The sequence below is a fragment of the Triticum dicoccoides genome, chromosome 6B (assembly GCF_002162155.2).
Source record: "Triticum dicoccoides isolate Atlit2015 ecotype Zavitan chromosome 6B, WEW_v2.0, whole genome shotgun sequence".
NCBI lineage: Eukaryota > Viridiplantae > Streptophyta > Magnoliopsida > Poales > Poaceae > Triticum > Triticum dicoccoides.
The window spans coordinates 220,301,859-220,324,406 of NC_041391.1; positions in this window are offsets into that span (position 1 = coordinate 220,301,859).

Sequence of the window (22,548 nt, forward strand, 5' to 3'; positions counted from 1 at the left end):
GAGTACAACAATCACTTGAATCGAGTGGGAGTTGATCTTCCAGATGAGATAGTGATGTCTCTCCAAAGTCATTGCCACCAAGCTGCTAGAGCTTCGTGATGAACTATAACATATCAGGAATAGATATGATGATCCTTGAAGTATTCGCGATGTTTGACACCGCGAAAGTAGAAGTCAAGTAGGAGCATCAATTGTTGATGGTTAGTAAAACCACTAGTTTCAAGAAGGGCAAGGGCAAGAAGGGATGCTTCATGAAACTGCAAAACAGTTGCTGCTCTAGTGAAAACCCAAGGTTGAACCCAAACCCGGGACTAAGTGCTTCTGTAATGAGAGGAATGGACACTAAAGCAGAGCCACCCTAGATACTTGGTAGATGAGAAGGCTAGCAAGGTTGATAGAAGTATATTGGATATACATTATGTTAATGTGTACTTTACTAGTACTCCTAGTAGCACCAGGGTATTAGATACCGGTTCGGTTGCTAAGTGTTAGTAACTTGAAATAAAGCTACGGAATAAACAGAGACTAGCTAAAGGTGAGCTGACGATATGTGTTGGAAGTGTTTCCAAGGTTGATGTGATCAAGCATTGCACACTCCCTCTACCATCGAGATTGGTGTTAAACCTAAATAATTGTTATTTGGTGTTTGCATTGAGCATAGACATGATTGGATTATGTCTATCGCAATACGGTTATTCATTTAAGGAGAATAATGGTTACTCTGTTTATTTGAATAATACCTTCAATGGTCTTGCACCTAAAATGAATGGTTTATTGAATCTCGATCGTAGTTATACACATGTTCATGCCAAAAGATATAAGATAGTAATGATAGTACCACCTACTTGTGGCACTGCCATGTAAGTCATATTGGTATAAAATGCATGAAGAAGCTCCATGTTGATGGATCTTTGGACTCACTCGTTTTGAAAAGTTTGAGACATGCGAACCATGTCTATTGGTGTATATGCATGAAGAAACTCCATGCAAATGGACCGTTTGGACTCACTTGATTTTGAATCACTTGAGACATGCAAATCATACCACGTGGGCAAGATGACTGAAAGCCTCATTTTCAGTAAAATGGAACAAGAAAGCAACTTGAAGTAATACATTTTGATGTGTGCAGTCCAATGAGTGCTGAGGCACGCAGTGGATATCGTTATGTTCTTACTTCACGGATGATTTGAGTAGATACTGAGTATATTTACTTGATGAAACACAAGTCTGAATTATTGAATGGTTCAAGTAATTTTAGAGTGAAGTTGAAGATCATCGTGACAAGAGGATAAAATGTCTATGATATGATCATAGAGATGAGTATCTGAGTTACGAGCTTTGGCACGGAATTATGACATTGTGGAAATTGTTTCACAATTAATACCGCCTGGAACACCATAATGTGATGGTGTGTCCGAACATCATATTTGCACCCTATTGGATATAGTGCGTACCATGATGTATCTTATCGAATTACCACCATTGTTCATGGGTTAGGCATTAGAGACAACCGCACTCACTTTAATAGGGCACCACCTAATTCCGTTGAGACGACACCGTTTGAACTATAGTTTGGAGAAACCTAAGTTGTCGTTTCTTAAAAGTTTGGGGCTGCGACGCTTATGTGAAAAACTTTCAGGTTGATGAGCTCGAACCCAAAGCGGATAAAAATGCATCTTCATAGGACACCCAAAACAGTTGGGTATACCTCCTATCTCAGACCCGGAAGCAAAAGTAATTGTTTCTAGAAATAGGTCCTTTCTCGAGGAAAAGTTTCTCTCGAAAGAATTGAGTGGGAGGATGGTGGAGACTTGATGAGGTTATTGAACCATCACTTCAACCAGTGTGTAGCAGGGCACAGGAAGTTGTTCATGTGGCACCTACACCAATTGAAGTGGAAGCTGATGATAGTGATCATGATGCTTCAGATCAAGTCACTACCGGACCTCGTAGGTCGACAAGGACGCGTACTACTTTAGAGTGGTACGCAATCCTGTCTTAGAGGTCATGTTGCTAGGCAACAATGAACCTACGAGCTATGGAGAAGCGATGGTGGGCTCGGATTCTGACGAATGGCTCGAGGCCATAAAATCCGAGAGAGGATCCATGACTTTGGAAGAAATACTTGATGGTCGTAAGGCCGTTGAGTACAGATGGATTTTAAAAGGAAGACAGACAATGATGGTAAGTATCGCCATTAAGAAACCTCGACTTGTCGTTAAGATGTTTTCCGACAAGTTCAAGGAGTTGACTATGATGAGACTTTCTCACTCGTAGCGATGCTAAGAGTCTGTCGGAATCATGTTAGCATTAGCTGCATTTATGAAATCTGGCAGATGGATGTCAAAACGAGTTTCCTTACCATTTTTCGTAAGGAAATGTTGTATGTGATACAATAAGAAAGGTTTTGTCAATCCTAAAAGATGCTAACAAGTATGCAAAGCTCCAGCAATCCTTCTAAGGACTGGAGTAAGCATCTCGGAGTTCGAATATACACTTTGATAAGATGATCAAAGTTTTTGGGTTTATACAAAGTTTATGAGAAACTTGTATTTCCAAAGAAGTGAGTGGGAGCACTATACAATTTCTGATGAGTATATGTTGTTGACATATTGTTGATCAGAAATGATGTAGAATTTCTGGAAAGCATATAGGATTATTTGAAAAGTGTTTTTCAACATAAAACCTGGAATAAGCTGCTTGAACATTGAGCATCAAGATCTATGAGGATAGATCAAAAACGCTAAATGGTACTTTCAAATGAGCACATACCTTGACATGATCTTGAAGGTGTTCAAGATGGATCAGTCAAAGAAGGAGTTCTTGCCTGAGTTGTAAGGTATGAAGTTAAGAGTTAAAGCTCAACCATGGCAGAAGAGAGAGAAATGACGAAGGTCGTCCCCTATGCTTCAGACGTAGGCTCTATAGTATGCTATGCTGTGTACCGCATCGGAAATGTGCCTTGCCATGAGTCAGTCAAGGGGTACAAGAATGATCCAGGAATGGGGACATTGGACAGCGGTCAAAAAATGTCCTTGGAGTAAATAAGGACATGTTTCTTGATTATGGAGGTGATAAAGAGTTCGGCGTAAAGGGTTACGTCGACGCAAGCTTTAACACCTATCCGAGTGACTCTGAGTAGCAAACCGGATACGTATAGTGGAGCAACCATTTGGAATAGCTTCAAGTGGAGCGTGGAAGCAGCATTTACAATATGACCTAGAGATTTGCGAAGTACATGCGGATCTGAATGTTGCAGACCCGTCGACTAAAACCTCTCTCACAAGCAAAACATGATCAAACCCCAGAACTCATTGAGTCTTAATCACATGGTGATGTGAACTAGTTTAGTGACACTAGTGAACTCTTTGGATGTTGGTCACATGGCGATGTGACCTATCAGTGTTAATCACATGGCGATGTGAACTAGATTATTGACTCTAGTGCAAGTGGGAGACTGTTGGAAATATGCCCTAGAGGCAATAATAAATTAGTTATTATTATTATATTTCCTTGTTCATGATAATCGTTTATTATCCATGCTATAATTGTATTGATAGGAAACTCAGATACGTGTGTGGGTACATAGACAACACCATGTCCCTAGTAAGCCTCTAGTTGACTAGCTCGTTGATCAATAGATGGTTATGGTTTCCTGACCATGGACATTGGATGTCATTGATAACGGGATCACATCATTAGGAGAATGATGTGATGGACAAGACCCAATCCTAAGCCTAGCACAAAGATCGTGTAGTTCGTATGCTAAAGCTTTTCTAATGTCAAGTATCATTTCCTTAGACCATGAGATTGTGCAACTCCCGGATACCGTAGGAATGCTTTGGGTGTACCAAACATCACAACGTAACTGGGTGGCTATAAAGGTGCACTACGGGTATCTCCGAAAGTGTCTCTTGGGTTGGCACGAATCGAGACTGGGATTTGTCACTCCGTGTGACGGAGAGGTATCTCTGGGCCCACTCGGTAGGACATCATCATAATGTGCACAATGTGACCAAGGGGTTGATCACGGGATGATGTGTTACGGAACGAGTAAAGAGACTTGTCGGTAACGAGATTGAACAAGGTATCGGCATACCAACGATCGAATCTCGGGCAAGTACAATATTGCTAGACAAAGGGAATTGTATACGGGATTGATTGAGTCCTTGACATCATGGTTCATCCGATGAGATCATCATGGAACATGTGGGAGCCAACATGGGTATCCAGATGCCGCTGTTGGTTATTGACCGGAGAACGTCTCGGTCATGTCTGCATGGTTCCTGAACCCGTAGGGTCTACACACTTAAGGTTCGATGACGCTAGGGTTATAGGGAATAGATATACGTGGTTACCGAATATTGTTCGGAGTCCCGGATGAGATCCTGGACGTCACGAGGAGTTCCGGAATGGTCCGGAGGAAGATTTATATATGGGAAGTCCTGTTTTGGTCACCGGAAAAGTTTCGCGTGTTATCGGTAACGTACCGGGACCACCGGGAGGGTCTCGGGGGTCCACCAAGTGGGGCCACCGGCCCCAAAGGGCTGCATGGGCCAAGTGTGGGAGGGGACCAGCCCCAGGTGGGCTGGTGCGCCCCCCACAAGGGCCCAAGGCGCCTAGGGTTTGGGGAGGGGGCTCCTCCACCTTGCTTGGGGGGCAAGTTTCCCCCTCTCCCCCACCCCTTGGCCGCCACCCTAGATGGGTTTGGGGCTGCCGCACCCCTTGGGGTGGGAACCCTAGAGGGGGCACACCCCCCTCCCTCTCCCCTATATATTCTTGAGGTTATGGGGCTGCCATACATAAGAGTTTCCACCTCTCCCTGGTGCAGCCCTACCTCTCTTTCTCCTTGTCTCTCGCGGTGCTTGACGAAGCCCTGCTGGATTGCCACGCTCCTCCATCACCACCACGCCGTTGTGCTGCTGCTGGATGGAGTCTTCCTCAACCGCTCCCTCTCTCCTTGCTGGATCAACGCAGGGGAGACATCACCGGGCTGCACGTGTGCTGAACGCGGAGGTGCCGTCCGTTCGGCACTAGGATCTCCGGTGATTTGGATCACGACGAGTACGACTCCTTCAACCCCGTTCTCTTGAACGCTTCCGCTTAGCAATCTACAAGGGTATGTAGATGCACTGTCCTTCCCCTCGTTGCTAGATTACTCCATAGATTGATCTTGATGTTGCATAGAAAATTTTGAATTTCTGCTACGTTCCCCAACAGGTAGTGCCGATAACATCACGAAACCTAGCCTTGAGGATTTATCGAATGATCATCGTGAAGCTATGAGGCATATAAGAAGGTGTGAGAATAGAAGGAGTTGCAGAAGTTCCTTGCAAATTCCAGAAGGATCGTCAAGGTAACATCACCTGGATTGGGGAAATCGAGCCCCCCCCTCATGACGAGCGGGTTAAACCCTCTGTGAGTAATCTTTTTCTCTCCCGAGCAGTGAGCAGTGAGCTAAATTTAAAGTCATATTATTGATAGTAATAATCTTATATACCAAGCTTTCATGGAAAATACTAAAGCTCAGAAAAATATGCTTGTCGGACCCAGGATCAGAGATTTGCAAATCTAGCCATTCCATTAGCAAATGCATATAAAAGATTTTAAGACCCTCCACATGTTATATCCATACACGCAACATGCATGCCATGTGGGTGAGACCAATAGGTAACACAATATGTTTCTACGACAGAACTGCAACATATATATATATATATATACAACAACTCTAAAATGAGTAAAGTTTAACAACTGGATACAAACAAGGGTCTCATGACCTAGTTGCAGCTCTCATCGAGAAACAAAAACATACCTTAAATAGGTTGATTTAACAAATGCTTTAAGAAGGCTACGAGAAAATAGACGATGTACATAATCCTTTTCAGACCACTTCCTAGGATAACCATACCTAATGTCGTCCCTCACCACTAGAAATTACCTGTCCCAAATGCTACCATCCGATTTTTAGAATTCAAATCAAAAGAATAAATAAAGCATGGTGAGTACCGGTTGTATTCGCAAGACTTACATCATAAACTAGCTACACATATGCATCAATATCAAAAGAAAGGGATATATGTGGGCCGAACTACAACAACACAAACATTAATACTACGAAAGACTACTTAAGCTACTAATACCAATATTTGGGATAGGGGATAAGAGAGTGCATATGAGTCCATCTATTGAAGCACTACAACATACACCACAATGATCCTCCCTCAACTCACACACGAGGAAGCAATCCATGGCCTTTATACTTATCTTGGCAAATTTTATTAATAAACGTTAAAATTTTCTACGATCAAGCAACAATGTACAAGTCGTTCATAACAACGAACACAACTATTCAAATAGATTTAACCCTACAGGCATGCACTAATAACCCACAAGTGTAAGGGATCGCAACAACTTTCGAGGGTAGAGTATTCAACCCAAATTTATTGATTCGACATAAGGGGAGCCATAGAATATTCTTAAGTATTAGCAGTTGAGTTGTCAATTCAACCACACCTGGATAACTTAGTATCTGTAGCAAAGTATTTAGTAGCAAAGTAGTATGATAGTAACGGTAACAGTGGCAAAAATAAAGATAATAGTTTTGTAGTAATTGTAACAGTAGCAACGGAAAAGTAAATAAGCAAAGCACAAGATGTGAAAAGCTCGTAGGCATTGGATCTGTAATGTATGATTATGTTGGATGCGATTCCTCATGTAATAGCTATAACCTAGGGTGACACAGAACTAGCTCCAGTTCATCAATGTAATGTAGGCATGTATTCCGAATATAGTCATACGTGCTTATGGAAAAAAACTTGCATGACATCTTTTGTCCTACCCTCCCGTGGCAGCGGGGTCCTAGTGGAAAATAAGGGATATTAAGGCCTCCTTTTAATAGAGAACAAGAACAAAGCATTAGCACATAGTGAATACATGAACTCCTCAAACTATGGTCATCACCGAGAAGTATCCCGATTATTGTCACTTCGGGGTTGTCGGATCATAACACATAATAGGTGACTATAGACTTGCAAGATAGGATCAAGAACACACATATATTCATGAAAACATAATAGGTTCAGATCTGAAATCATGGCACTCGGGCCCTAGTGACAAGCATTAAGCATAGCAAAGTCATAGCAACATCAGTCTCAGAACATAGTGGATACTAGGGATCAAACCCTAACAAAACTAACTTGATTACATGGTAAATCTCATCCAACCCATCACCGTCCAGCAAGCCTACGATGGAATTACTCACACACGGCGGTGAGCATCATGAAATTGGTGATGGAGGATGGTTGATGATGACGACGGCGACGAATCCCCCTCTCCGGAGCCCCGAACGGACTCCAGATCAGCCCTCCCGAGAGAGATTAGGGCTTAGCGGCGGCTCCGTATTGTAAAACACGATGAAACTTTCTCTCTAATTTTTTTCTCCGTGAAACGGAATATATGGAGTTGGAGTTGAGGTCGGTGGAGCGTCAGGGGGCCCACGAGACAGGGGGGCGCGCCCAGGGGGGAAGGCGCGCCCCCCACCCTTGTGGACAGGGTGTGGGCCCCCTGGCCTTGATTCTTTCGCCAGTATTTTTTATATTTTCCAAAACTTATCTCCGTGGATTTTCAGGTCATTCCGAGAACTTTTGTTTTCTGCACAATAAACAACATCATGGCAGTTCTGCTGAAAACAGCGTTAGTCCGGGTTAGTTTCATTCAAATCATGCAAGTTAGAGTCCAAAATAAGGGCAAAAGTGTTTGGAAAAGTAGATACGTTGGAGACGTATCAGCACCAACACTACAAAAGGCACATTCTTGATGTTACTTGGTTGCCATAGTATGTATCATTTTTTATTAGCGATGTACATCTGTGACGGTTTTATGATAGAATCAAGATAATCCTACATGTGTTATCACAAATGAGTTCCCCATCAGTAGTCATTTTTTCATCATGGAAGTGTCCTCTTGCATGACAGAATTCTAACCTAATGCAAAAATAATTAATTAAAAACTCTAAAAACCTAGGAGATATGAATTTTCTAAAAACATAATATCCTGTTTTTAAAACAAAAACTAAAAAAACTATCAAACAGGCGAGGAATTTGAGGATTTGCCACACCTTATTTTGCAGTTTGAGGATTTGCCCCTGTTTTGGCTGTAACCTAGGATTTGCCACATCATTGCTGAAAGATTGCGGATTTGCCCCTAACACGACTGGCCCACAACAACATGACCAAAATACCCTTGTGTTTACCTACGTGAGAGCAACCAAGTCCAAACGTTGCCCCGATAACTCTCTCATCTCCTACTACCTGTACCTGCGGTGGCGGTGGCGGCGGCGATCTGTGGTAGCTACGATGATGGCGACCTCGATCTCCCTGACGGCGGCGACCTGGTAAAATCGTCTACTACCCTACGTTCCTTCGACCACCTCCCGCTCCTGAACGTATGGAGAAAATCTAAAAAATCAGAGAGAAGGCATCACACGGTGAGGCCGCAGCAAGCTCGGGGAGGCACAACAGGGCGCAGCAGGAATTCGGGGGAGACTTCCAACGCAAGTGTAGCCGCTGTGAGGTTGCACGCCGGCGATGTTGCGTGGTGGCCAGCTGCCAGACTGAACAGAGTATGGGAACAACGAGCTCATGCCCGATTGAGGATAACTAAAACAGATTGGGTTGGGGGTATTTTGGTCACAGAATTTGTACTATAATGTGCCAAAAGATCCAAACAGTATGTTAGGGGCAAATCCTCAATCTTTCAGCAAAGATGTGGCAAATCCTGGGTTACAGCCAAAATAGGGACAAATCCTCAAACTGCAAAATAAGGTGTGGCAAATCCTCAAATTCCCCCGAACGGGTGATGTACTACGTGGCATGCTGCTACTGGGCTAGAGGGGTGTGTGCGTGTGTGGTAGGAGCGGACGATCAAAGTGTAAGACAAAATGGTTTGGGCAAAAATAAAAAACTACGTCTAATCTTATCCACACGTTTATGATCGGACGGTAGTGGTGTGCGGGGAGCTTACAGCGGTGGTGACGGTCTCCGGCGAGGTCCGAGGCGGCGGTGGTCATCGAGGGCAGTGATCGAGAGGCTTCCACCGATGGCGAGAAGTTCCTAACGGAATAGTCGAGAGTGAGGAGGCGATTGGAGGTGGAAGCAGGGGCTCGGATGGTCAGTGGGCAACGGGGCGAGTGGTGACGGGCGGCGGTAGAGCGGAGGAAGGGCGATAAATAATGGCGGCGGCGGTGAAGTTGGGGAGGGGTTTAGGAGGGTATGGTCGAGAGGAGTTGTGGCTTTATAGCCACGGTTTCTTGGGGCACGGGGTGGCGGATACGATGCTGATATGAGGAGATCTGGCGAGTGGTGCCGGAAGGGAAGGGAATCGGGGTCGGGGAAGGAAGGTGCCCGCGGCGGAGGGCGACCGAGCTGTGGGCCCAGGCGGTCAGCGAGAGCAAGGAGGTGGACAGGGGATAGGTCACCCGATCTAGAGCCAATCCAGCTCGGATGCGGTCGTCGGCTAGAATCGGTGAGGTGAGTTGCACGCGCTGAGTTTCCTATTATCGGAAGTTTTTTTCATTTTTATAATCCAGAGAAAGAAAAGAAAATACTGTAAACTAAATAAAAATATCATATGCACATATTATAGATCGAAATGATCAGAAAAATAAATCCTAGACGATGAATTATTTTTAGAGGCAAAATAAAAACTTTATAAAAATCATTTTTTGGAAATTCCAGATAAACTCAAATTTGAATTCAAATACTCTTGGCATTGTTTTTCTTCTAACTTTGTTACCTCTAATACTTCTTTGTCAAGGTATTTGTGAGGAATTTTTGAAATGAAATCCAAATGCCAAATTGAATTGAAGTCAAATTTCAAAATGAAACCCAAATGCCTCTGAAAATTTCGGATGTCACTTTAATTAAACCAAAGTGGATGCTTAGCTAATATTGTAAAATATTCCAAATTGAAAATTTGGGAAGTTACATTGGTGTAAGAGAAAAACAAGCTCCATGTTTATGGTGTGATAACCTTGGTGCTACATACCTATCTGCTAATCCTATTTTTCATGCAAGAACTAAACACATTGAGATAAATTTACATTTTGTCAGAGAAAGAGTTGGTCGAAGGTAACTAGAAGTTCAGTTCATTCATTCCAAGGATCAAGTAGCAGATGGCTTTACAAAAGCTTTGCCCACAAGAAACTTTGAAGAGTTTAAATGTAATCTCAACTTGAGAAGGTTATGATTAAGGGAGGATGTTAAACATAGTTGTGCCAGGACGTGTTAACGTATGCGTGGAGATCAAATACTCAAAGGGGCTAGGATAGGCATGTTGTTAGGCTAGAGTTTTTCTCTTGTTAACCGCGTATCCCTATCTCTATATCTCTTGTTGAACAAGTTGTAATCTCAACAATATGTACGCATATCTCAAGGTTAAGTGCCTAGCTATATAACATGCAAGCGTCACCATCAACAAGGTACGACACTTCACCAAAAGCTTACAATACCAAGTGCCCAGAGATCTCACGCAATGCCTCAGCACACCATGAGGTGGAGTCAGCCATCATGCTGACATTCATGCCCATGCCACAAAAATATTCAGCTATTGTAATTCTGAAGGAATGGATATTACGTAAGATTTTGATGATAAAGAGATAAATTTTGATCCATAAGTATGCATTATCAGTAGTTCAACACTACTTGCAATAATAAAATCATGCAGGCTAATACATACAAGAAAAAATAAATCAAAGATACAACTTGGAGCTTGGAAGAAGGTTGTATATCAATACTTTTATCCTAAGTCACCAGTAACAAATACACATATGCCTTTTCGCTCCTATATTTGGGGGGAACATATATTTTATTGTTGTATTTTCATTCAGTATGATGCATTGCAGAGACTCTAAGGGCAGATGAAATTTCAGGTACTACCATGATCAATTGATCAAGATGATCAATACTACTGAATTATCATGTGGCATCTCAAAATTAGACAAGAGAAAGTGGGTTGCACAATGATGATATATATGTCTATCTTGGACCTAACTTTCATGGCTATCAAGGCATTACGCCTTTACCTGTGTAAATGGAGGCTTCATGAGCATCAACAAGCATGTTAGATGTGTTAGCCACCAATGTTGTTCTCTTCGTGACAGACTCTTCATGCCCATCAAGAAATGTCACTGTCAATTGGGGGAAATCCATGAGAACCTTAGTGTGACGCCCCCGATTCAATCATACACTAATCATGCACGCAAACATGTACGATCAAGATTAGGGACTCACGGGAAGATATCACAACACAACTCTAAAAGTAAAATAAGTCATACAAGCATCATATTACAAGCCAAGTGCCTCGAGGGCTCGAATACAAGTGCTCGACATAAATGAGTCAGCGAAAGCAACAATATCTGAGTACAGACATAAGTTAAACAAGTTGCCATAAGATGGCTAGCACAATCTGGGATACAGATTAAAAGAGGCGCATGCCTCCTGCCTGGGATGCTCCTAACTACTCCTGGTTGTCGGCAGCGGCCTGCACGTAGTAGTAAGCACCTCCAGTGTAGTAGGAGTCGTTGTTGACGGTGGCGTCTGGATCCTGGGCTCCAGCGTCTGGTTGCGGCAACCGAGAAGAAAAGGAAAGAGGGGGAAAAGAGGGAGCAAAGCAACCGTGAGTACTCATCCAAAGTACTCGCAAGCAAGAATCTACACTACATATGCATGGGTATATGTGTAAAGAGGCAATATCGACGGACTGAACTACAGGATGCCAGAATAAGAGAGGGATAGCTAGTCCTATCGAATACTACGCTTCTGGCAGCCTCCATCTTGCAGCATGTAGAAGAAAGTAGATTGAAGTCCTCCAAGTAGCATCGCATAGCATAATCCTACCCAGCGATCCTCTCCTCGTCGCCCTGTGAAAAAGCGATCACTGGGTTGTCTGTGGAACTTGTCTGGGTGTGTTTTATTAAGTATCCGGTTCTAGTTGTCGTAAGGTCAAGGTACAACTCTGGGTCGTCCTTTTACCGAGGGACACGACTATTCGAATAGATCACTTCCCTACAGGGGTGCACCAGATAACCCAACACGCTCGATCCCCTTTGGCCGAACACACTTTCCTGGGTCATGCCCGGCCTCGGAAGATCAACACGTCGCCACCCTACCTAGGCACAACAGAGAGGTCAGCACGCCGGTCTAAATCCTATGTGCGCAGGGGTCTAGGGCCATCGCCCATTGCACACTTGCATGTTGCGTACGCGGCCGGTGAGCAGACCTAGCAACCTCCATTACAAAGGAAGTTGCGTTACGCGGTCCAACCCGGCGCGCGCCGCTCAGTCGCTGACATCAAGAAGGCTTCGGCTAATACCACGACATCGAGTGCCCATAACTGTTCCCGCATAGTTGGTTAGTGCGTATAGGCCAGTGGCCAGACTCATATCAAATACCAAGATCTCGTGAAGCGTGTTATTATGGAGTAACCGCGAACGCCGACCCGGGCCAGGCCCACCTCTCACCTAGGTGGTCTCAACCTGCCCTGTCGCTCCGTCTCAAAGTAACAGTCAGGGGCCGTCGGGAACCCAGGCCCACCTCTACCGTGATGGAGCCACCTGTCCTTCCAGCCCCCACATCGGAATCACTTGCGGGTACTCAACGAGCTGACCTGATTTTAGTCACCATCTGTATAGTATGTATGTATGTATAGTATATATCAGTGATCACCTGCCGAGTGATCACGGCCCGATAGTATAGCAAGGCAGACTGACAAGAATGTAGGGCCACTGATGATAAACTAGCATCCTATACTAAGCATTTAGGATTGCGGGTAAGGTATCAACGACTGTAGCAATAATGACATGCTATGCAACAGAATAGGAGTAACCGAACAGTAACATGCTATACTACTCTAATGCAAGCAGTAGAGAGAAGAATAGGACGATATCTGGTGATCAAGGGGGGGCTTGCCTGGTTACTCTGGCAAGAAGGAGGGGTCGTCAACTCCGTAGTCGTACTGGGTAGCAGCGGCGTTGGTCTCGTAGTCTACCGGAGAGAAGAGGGGGGAGAAACAATAAATACATTGCAAACACAAGCAGGACGATGCAAGACATGACAATGAGCGGTGCTAAGTGTGCCCTAACGCAGTAGTAGGTGATACCGACGAAAGGGGAAACATCCGGGAAAGTATCCCCGGTGTTTCGCGTTTTCGGACAGATGAGCCGGAGGTGAGAAGTTACAGATTCGCTATGCTAGGGATGTCTAGCTGACGAACGGGCTGTGTATTCAGATTTGTCTCGTCGTTCTGAGCAACTTTCAAGTACAAGGTATTTTCATCTGAGTTACGGTTTATTTTATATTAATTTTTAAAGTTTTAATTCATTTTTATATTAACAGAATTAATTTAACTATAAATTGTAATTATGATGTCAGCGTGATGTCAGCGTGATGTCATCAGTCAACCATCTATTGACTGGGTCAACAGACGTGTGGGCCCCATTCGCCATTGACTCAGACTAACTAAACATGATTTATTAATTAGTTAATTAGGTTAACTAAGTTTCATTAGTTTAATTAAAAGTAATTAATTAACTAACTAATAATTTATTTTAATCTTTTTTATAGACATTCTAGGGCTGGGCCCCACTTGTCATAGGGCCAGTGGGCCTTAGCGGGTGCGGGCGTTGCGGGCACCGCCCGAATAGGCGCAGCGGGTGTCAGCCTGTTTGGGCGCCTGCCCAAGCCAGTGGAGGCGCCAGGTGCCGGCGGCTGCGGCGAGGTGCGCCGGGCAGGAGGCGGCAATGGGGAACGGCCACGGGCGGAGCGGTTGGGACGGCGGCCATGGTGGAGCAGGGAGGCAGCGGGACGGTGCGGGGCGTCGGCGGCCGCGAGCGGGCGTCGACGGCCGGAGAGGCCAGAGGATCCGGGTGCGAGTGCGCGTGGCGAGGCGGGGACATGGGCGCAGAGGCCGGGGAAGCAGAGAGCAGCGGAGGGGGGGGGGAGAGGAGGCTGAAGGCCTCACCATGGGGCTGTAGGGAAACGGCAGCAGGGGTTGAGGAGGAGGACGGGGACGACGACGAAGAGGACGGCGGCGTCAGGCGCGTGGAGGCCGTTCGGGGAGGATCGTTGCGACCGGGCGAGGAGGCGGACGAGGAGGCGCCCGACGACATGACGACGAACGGCGGCGAGCGCTGGCACCAAGGAGTGGCTTGGGTGTCGATCCAGAGCCAGCAAGGGGGAGCTCGGCGAGGTGGTCCGAGGAGGCGCTCGGGGAGGCCGGCGGGCAGCAGCACAGCGATGGGGTTGACCCCAATCCAGATCGGATCGGGGGGAGGAGAGCATAGTGGGGGGAGTGGGGGTTACGGGTTAGGGTTTCGGGGGCATGGGGCGGTTAAGAGCAAGTACAATAGATCCTACTCAGCTGGCTATAAGCATGTCCACGTCATCTGAATCCTATGTGGAGAGAAGAGAAATGAGGAGAGAGAAGAGAGCCGGCGCTTCATGAGGCGCCCGCTGCAGCACAAGAACCAAAACTTTACAGCCCGCATGCAGCTAGTGGGAATGGCTAGAGCTGGCTACATGCATTAATTGCAAAGCTTTTGCGTCTTGCATGTAAACTCCACGGTACAAGTAAAAACTATTTAAATATTAGGTAAAGCCAACCTAGTAACCAGCTTGTTGTACTGCTATTTGTTTCACGTAGATTTTTGGTGACATGGATTCTTTTGCAGCCGGCAGTGGGCTTTGTTATTGTTCTTGCTCTAAGTGGGAATGGGGTGGGTGGCCGGTTGGGCCGGCTAGGCTGCCTGCTGGCCTGCTGGGCCGAAGCCTAGTGAGGGGGGGGGGTTCCTTTTGTTTTTTTGTTTTATCTTTCACCTTTTATTTATTTTCTTTTCTATTTTCTTTTTAACTTCCAATTTATTTTAACTCTATTAAGATAATTAATTAGCGCCTAAATTAGTGTTGTAAATTATGCCTCTGCCATAAAAAGTTTGACTACCAAGTAAATTAGTTTAGGATTTTATAAAATACAAAAGTCATTTATTTAATTGTTTTAGACACTGTGTTAATTACTTTTGAGCATTTAAACAAGTTTTCTCAAAATGTGGTTTCTCCACCATTATTACCCATGAACTATTGAACACGTTTAGAGCATTTTAGTTTTAATGTTTGGAAACTTTTATTGTTTGGCTTAAATTTGAATTTGAATTTGAATCGGGTTTGAACTAACGCGAGATTAACAACAGTAACCATGGTGACGTGGCATTATTAACGTTGGATTACTGTAGCCTAATTATCCGGGCGTCACAATTCTCCTCCACTACAAGAAATCTCGTCCTGAGATTTAAGAGGTAGTGAAAGGGGGGAAGGTTTCGTAACGAATCTAGCGGGTCTTCTCATACTGGCTTGCTCTTCTCGAAGAGGTTGACCCCTTTCGTTTATGTCTTCATTTCTCTGCTTCAAGTCACCATGATCAAGTCATCATCCTTTCTTCGGGATCTCCATCGTCCTATGAACGTGACCAAGGGGGAAAAACTCCGGAAGAACGCATCTCCACAAAGCTGGGCATCTGATGGTGAACTCAATGGGAAATACACAAGGTACCCCACGAGTTGTATTTCAGTGAATTCCCTGAGTGCAATATACGATGGTACCAAAGTTACAAACGGGTAGGCAATCATTCGATGACTAGACAGAAGCTGGAATGGGGGTTTGAACAATGAGAATAACATGGTGTTTGATTCTAGGATGAATAATGGTATAGATTTTAGCTCGTGAATCACATACGAAGCCAGGTGCACAGGATACATTAGAATCTGGGTTGTAAAGAAGAGTCAGGTTTCAATCCAGTGGACCTATGGGTTATGGGCCCACCATGTGGGTTGAAAATAGGAAGGGTGGTGACATCTTGCACAACCACGACAGGGAGGCATGTTAGTGGATAGCTTGTCAGCTATGTCGGCAACAATGTTGGTACCAAGGACGGGGAACGAAGAGAACCATTTTCCTACTCGTTGAACGAGGCGAACCAATTGTCAAAGTTCTCACCCATTGGTGGTTATTGGAATGTCATCAACAATAGTAACAGGGTCTTACCGATAGAGTGGTACAACAAGGTGCTTACCTAAGCAGGGAATTATCTCTGCTCAGCTAAGTCAGATTATAGGAAAGGCTAAACAAAAGAATGGAAAGGAAAATGCGATTATCAGATTAAACAGAACAATGGAAAGGCAAATTGTGATTACACACAATTATTAGGACTATATCCTTCCCATGGACAAGCAGAACATGGCATACGGGGTAGGAGAGCAAGTACCCGACCATTCAGATAAAGAGGCAATGATTAATCAAGATGTTACCCATACAACGGTGTTTGGATAACTGACCAAGTAACATTTAGCATCGCGCCTCCAATGTTCTTGTTGATGAGCGGGGTATCATAGTCATGCTTCGAGGTAGCAATGATACAGTGTTTCAATCAAAGGCCAGAGATCCATCAGGAGCAACTTATAAAATAAGTCTTACAATCTCCTCCTGGAAGAATGGTTATCCTAGCAAAAGAAATATAATGGTTGGTCCTTCAGCCAGGGGTGCTAGGCATGACATCATATTACCGGGTCATCAAAGGACCAACATCATAACTCCTGGAAAGTTGTTCCAACCATCATATCTGACCGAGATTCAGATCCGATTGGTGTCATTATACCTCAGACTCAGGATGTCCGAGAAGAAAAGGGGCAACACAAATCGACGAAATGACATTGCAAGATTCTTGGGAAATGAACTATGGGAGCGGGTTCCTGAAACAATAGTTCATCATTAAACCAAGGAGGGGATGAGGAGATGGCTGATGGGCTCAGCGACAATTCATCAAGAATTCCAAACGGATGGATTTCCACAATAATGTGAACAAGAAGATGACACTTGTCAATTCAAATGATATAATGTTGTATGCTCGAGGAAAACATACACCATCAATCATTAGTTGAAAGGTGTGCCCGAAATATGACCTTAGGCAACAAGATCAATGTTAGAGTGATGAATCAATAACCAACAGTCTAAGAACGAACTGTCGATCGTTAACTTCAAAGCAATAGGGTTGCTAGAAGTACAAAACACAAACAACATCGTTAGCATATTGGTATCCTGGTTAAAAACAACACGGGGACCAAGGAAGAATGGTGATGGTGATAAGTATCATCATACCGAGATTTTCTAAGAGGTGGAGCAATCCCCACAACATTCTCGATAGAAAAGACAGTAATACTTCAAGGCAGAACACAACACTAGCTAGAGAGCAAGTTGTATTCATAATGTGGACAAGTTCGCGATGAAAGGAAGTCAAGGGTGTTGTCGATGATAATAAAAATCATCGAGGGCAAGGAGGGTATTTCTCATCATGAACACAGTTGACATCTCGGAAGAAGCCAAAGTGTTGAAGGTGTTCCGACACATTTGTTGGGAGGTTTCGAGAGGATGAAATCAAACAACAACGGCAACAAGCAAGGGAATGATGAAGTGGCAAGTCATAGGATCAATATATAAGATGCAAGCTCGGAACCAAAGTTGCCTTTCAAGACAAGCAACATGATGTTGAAAGCTCGACGTAAGTCGTGCTCACGCACTGAAGAATTCGTGCACCAGAGAAGGACAAGGTAGCACAGTCAAAGATAGCAAGACCAGGATGCAGCCAATAGTCTAGGAATGACCAGATTGAGTTCAGAATTTCCTAGTAAAAATACTAGGGGTATTTGATTTGTAGTGCGAATAATTTCACTAGTCGGTGTCCTCGGTTGACAACAACCCAGAACCCGTAGAGTGATTACGATAAGGAAATACATTACTTCAACAAAGTTAGTAAGATGTGGTGCAATGGCAAGACATCTTTGAGATACTAGGGGGTAATACTCGAAGGTAGTACATGATAGAAGTAGAACCGGGTCATTGATCTATGACAGTAGATACTTCAACCTTGCCAAAAATAGATGAGGCAGTGGATTGAATTCCCATCAGATATATCAGATCAGGGCAGCATGGTCGGAACCATAACTGTAAGGAATCAATTTCAAGAATACCTAAAGAATCATACATCTGGATAATCATTTGCAAGAAGCTTCCGAGACGGTCTACATCATTTTCATGGGCATGAACACAAAGTTCAAGGTCGACTCCCACTTCTTTAATGCATATCATTTCATTCACCTCTTGTTTTGATAAAACTGTAGTGTTGGAATTTTATCTGGTAGAACACCAGAAGAGTATGACTTGTGAAAACTTTCGGGTTCTCACGGATTAGGGGAAGGCATAGGTTCAACCCATCGGCCATCTTAGTAACATATACCACAAGTTTCAAAAGTAAATACACAAGCTCAAAAGCAGAGCATGGTTGCGAAGCAGAGGATACAATTTACCTAAGGCATTATCTATCAGGGGAAAGACTCACAAGGTGATTGAATATGAAGGACACTGTCGGATAACAATCCAACAATGGATCGGGCGATCCACAACGGAGCTGATGTGAGTATATGTACTCACTCAGAGGAAGAAAGAATGTAGAGGCATCAGATTCAAGAATCACCTGATTAGTCTGATGCTTAAATAGAAAGAAATTATGGTTTCCAAAACAAAGGATCAGAAGCAGATGCTCTGATCAAGGATGGATAAGTTGAAAACACTTAGTTGGACAATCAATAAAGGTTTGAACTGGCGAGAACCAACTCATTTCCGGAATGACGCCTGAGCCAAAAAGATAATTTTAAAAAGGATAACCTGATGACTGCGTGCATACACACACATTGAATTAATAGGCTTAAAATGACTAAGACAAGGGATGTTAATGAGGACTACCAGTCATATGGAATTAATCATAATTCAAGCAGGCAAGAGTTTCAAGAGTAACAGGCTGCAGAGGACTTCCGAAAGAACGAAAAGTATTCCAAATAATTATGAAAGACACACGAACAATTGAGACGAACGGACCTCGATAAATGTGAGGGAAAACCCGTAGGGGTTTTCATGCGAAATAAAATTGCAAGACAGCAAACTCAAAGGATTCTCGAGACAACTGCGAATAGTTTGAGGCATCTTGTAACAACAAGAGCGACGAGGAATGATCAAAAGAATGACATGTGCATGCAGATATCCATAGGGATATATCGACAGCAGTGAATTGCAAAGGGATGAGCACAAGGGTCTTGAGAAATTATCGAGGGATATCCACAGAATCTTATGACGAAGCAGGTGATCTTCGAGAATGAGGGCTCTCCGGGAGAAATAGTTACGGGAACCTAGAGTTAGAGTTAACAAAACCATTTAACCCAAATAGAAGAGAGATCAGAGTCCCAAAGTATAGACGAGGAGTAAAAGATCCTAATACCACCCAAATGGCGACGTGGGCCCGTAAGACAGACATCCATGTTAGTAAAAGTTTTGTAGTGACCAGACTCGACTTCGGCCAAGGAGTGTGGAAGGGGGATTCCTACAGGCAGTCGGCTCTGATACCAACTTGTGACACCCCCAATTCAATCATACACTAATCATGCACGCAAACGTGTACAATCAAGATCAGTGACTCACAGGAAGATATCACAGCACAACTCTAAAAGTAAAATAAGTCATACACGCATCATATTACAAGCCAGGGGCCTCGAGGGCTGAAATACAAGTGCTCGACATAAACGAGTCAGCGGAAGCAACAATATCTGAGTATAGACATAAGTTAAACAAGTTGTCATAAGATGGCTAGCACAAACTGGGATACAGATCGAAAGAGGCGCAGGCCTCCTGCCTGGAATCCTCCTAACTACTCCTGGTCGTCATCAGCGGCCTGCACATAGTAGTAGGCACCTCCAGTGTAGTAGGAGTCATCATCGACGGTGGCGTCTGGATCCTGGGCTCCGGCGTCTGGTTGCGGCAACCGAGAAGAAAAGGAAAGAGGGGGAAATGAGGGAGCAAAGCAACCGTGAGTACTCATCCAAAGTATTCGCAAGCAAGAATCTACACTACATATGCATGGGTATATGTGTAAAGAGGCAATATCGATGGACTGAACTGCAGAATGCCAGAATAAGAGGGGGATAGCTAGTCCTATCGAAGACTACGCTTCTGGCAGCCTCCATCTTGCAGCATGTAGAAGAGAGTAGATTAAAGTCCTCCAAGTAGCATCGCATAGCATAATCCTACCCGGCGATCCTCCCCTCGTCGCCCCGTTCTAGTTGTCTGGGTGTGTTTTATTAAGTATCCGGTTCTAGTTGTCATAAGGTCAAGGTACAACTTTGGGTCGTCCTTTTACCGAGGGACATGACTATTCGAATAGATCAACTTCCCCGCAGGGGTGCACCACATAACCCAACACGCTCGATCCCCTTTGGCCAGACACACTTTCCTGGGTCATGCCCGGCCTCGGAAGATCAACACGTCGCCGTCCTACCTAGGCACAACAGAGAGGTCAGCACGTCGGTCTAAATCCTATGCGCGCAGGGGTTTGGGGCCATCGCCCATTGCACACCTGCATGTTGCGTACGCGGCCGGTGAGCAGACCTAGCAACCTCCATTACAAAGGAAGCTGCGTTACGCGGTCCAATCCGGCGCACGCTGCTCAGTCGTTGACGTCAAGAAGGCTTCGACTAATACCACGACGTCGAGTGCCCATAACTGTTCCCGCATAGTTGGTTAGTGCGTATAGGCCAGTGGCCAGACTCATATCAAATACCAAGATCTCGTGAAGCGTGTTATTATGAAGTAACCGCGAACGTCGACCCGGGCCAGGCCCACCTCTCACCTAGGTGGTCTCAACCTGCCCTGTCGCTCCGCCTCAAAGTAACAGTCGGGGGCCGTCGGGAACCCAGGCCCACCTCTACCGGGATGGAGCCACCTGTCCTTCCAGTCCCCACATCGGAATCACTTGCGGGTACTCAACGAGCTGACCTGATTTTAGTCACCATCTGTATAGTATGTATGTATGTATAGTATATACCAGTGATCACCTCCCGAGTGATCACGGCCCGATAGTATAGCAAGGCAGACTGACAAGAATGTAGGGCCACTGATGATAAACTAGCATCCTATACTAAGCATTTAGGATTGCGGGTAAGGTATCAATGACTGTAGCAATAATGATAGGCTATGCAACAGAATAGAAGTAACCGAATAGTGACATGCTACACTACTCTAATGCAAGCACTAGAGAGAAGAATAGGCGATATCTGGTGATCAAGGGGGGGCTTGCCTGGTTGCTCTGGCAAGAAGGAGGGGTCGTCAACTTCGTAGTCGTACTGGGTAACAACGACGTTGGTCTCGTAGTCTACCGGAGAGAAGAGGGGGAAGAAACAATAAATACATTGCAAACATAAGCAGGACGATGCAAGACATGACAATGAGCGGTGCTAGTTGTGCCCTAACGCAGTAGTAGGTGATACCGGCGAAAGGGGGAAACATCCGGGAAAGTATCCCCGGTGTTTCGCGTTTTCGGACAGATGAGCCGGAGGTGAAAAGTTACAGGTTCGCTATACTAGGGACGGGTGGCTGACGAACGGGCTGTGTATTCGAATTCGTCTCATCGTTCTGAGCAACTTTCATGTACAAAGTATTTTCATCCGAGTTACAATTTATTTTATAATAACTTTTAAAGTTTTAATTCATTTTTATATTAACAGAATTAGTTTAATTATAAATTGTAATTATGATGTCGGTGTGATGTCAGCATGATGTCATCAGTCAACCATCTATTGAATGGGTCAACGGACGTGTGGGTCCCGTTTGCCATTGACTCAGACTAACTAAACATGATTTATTAAATAGTTAATTAGGTTGACTAAGTTTCGTTAGTTTAATTAAAAGCAATTAATTAAGTTAAGTAATTAATTAACTAACTAATTATTTATTTTAATCTTTTTTATAGACGTTCTGGGACTGGGCCCCACTTGTCATAGGGCCAGTGGGCCTTAGCGGGTGCGGGCGTTGCGGGAACCGCCCGAACAGGCGTAGCGGGCGTGAGCCCGTTTGGGCGCCTGCCCAAGCCAGTGGAGGCGCCAGGCGCCGGCGGTTGCGGCGACGTGCGCCGGGCAGGAGGCGGCGGTGGGGAATGGACACGGGTGGAGCGGTTGGGACGACGGCCATGGTGGAGCAGGGAGGCAGCGGGACGGTGCGGGACGGCGGCGACCGCAAGCGGGCGTCGGCGGCCGGAGAGGCCAGAGGATCCGGATGCGAGCGCGCATGGCGAGATGGGGACATGGGCGCAGCGGCCGGGGAAGCGGAGAGCAGCGGAGGGGGGGAGAGGAGGCCGAGGGCCTCACCATGGGGCTGTAGGGAAACGACGGCGGGGGTTGAGGAGGAGGACGGGGACGACGATGGAGACGAAGTCGACGACGGAGAGGACGGCGGCGTCGGGCGTGTGGAGGCCGTTCAGGGAGGATCGTTGCGACCGGGCGGGGAGGCGGACGAGGAGGCGCCCGACGACGTGACGACAAACAGCGAGGGGGAGCTCCGGCGAGGTGGTCCGAGGAGGCGCTCGGGGAGGCCGGCGGGCAGCGGCGCAGCGATGGGGTCGACC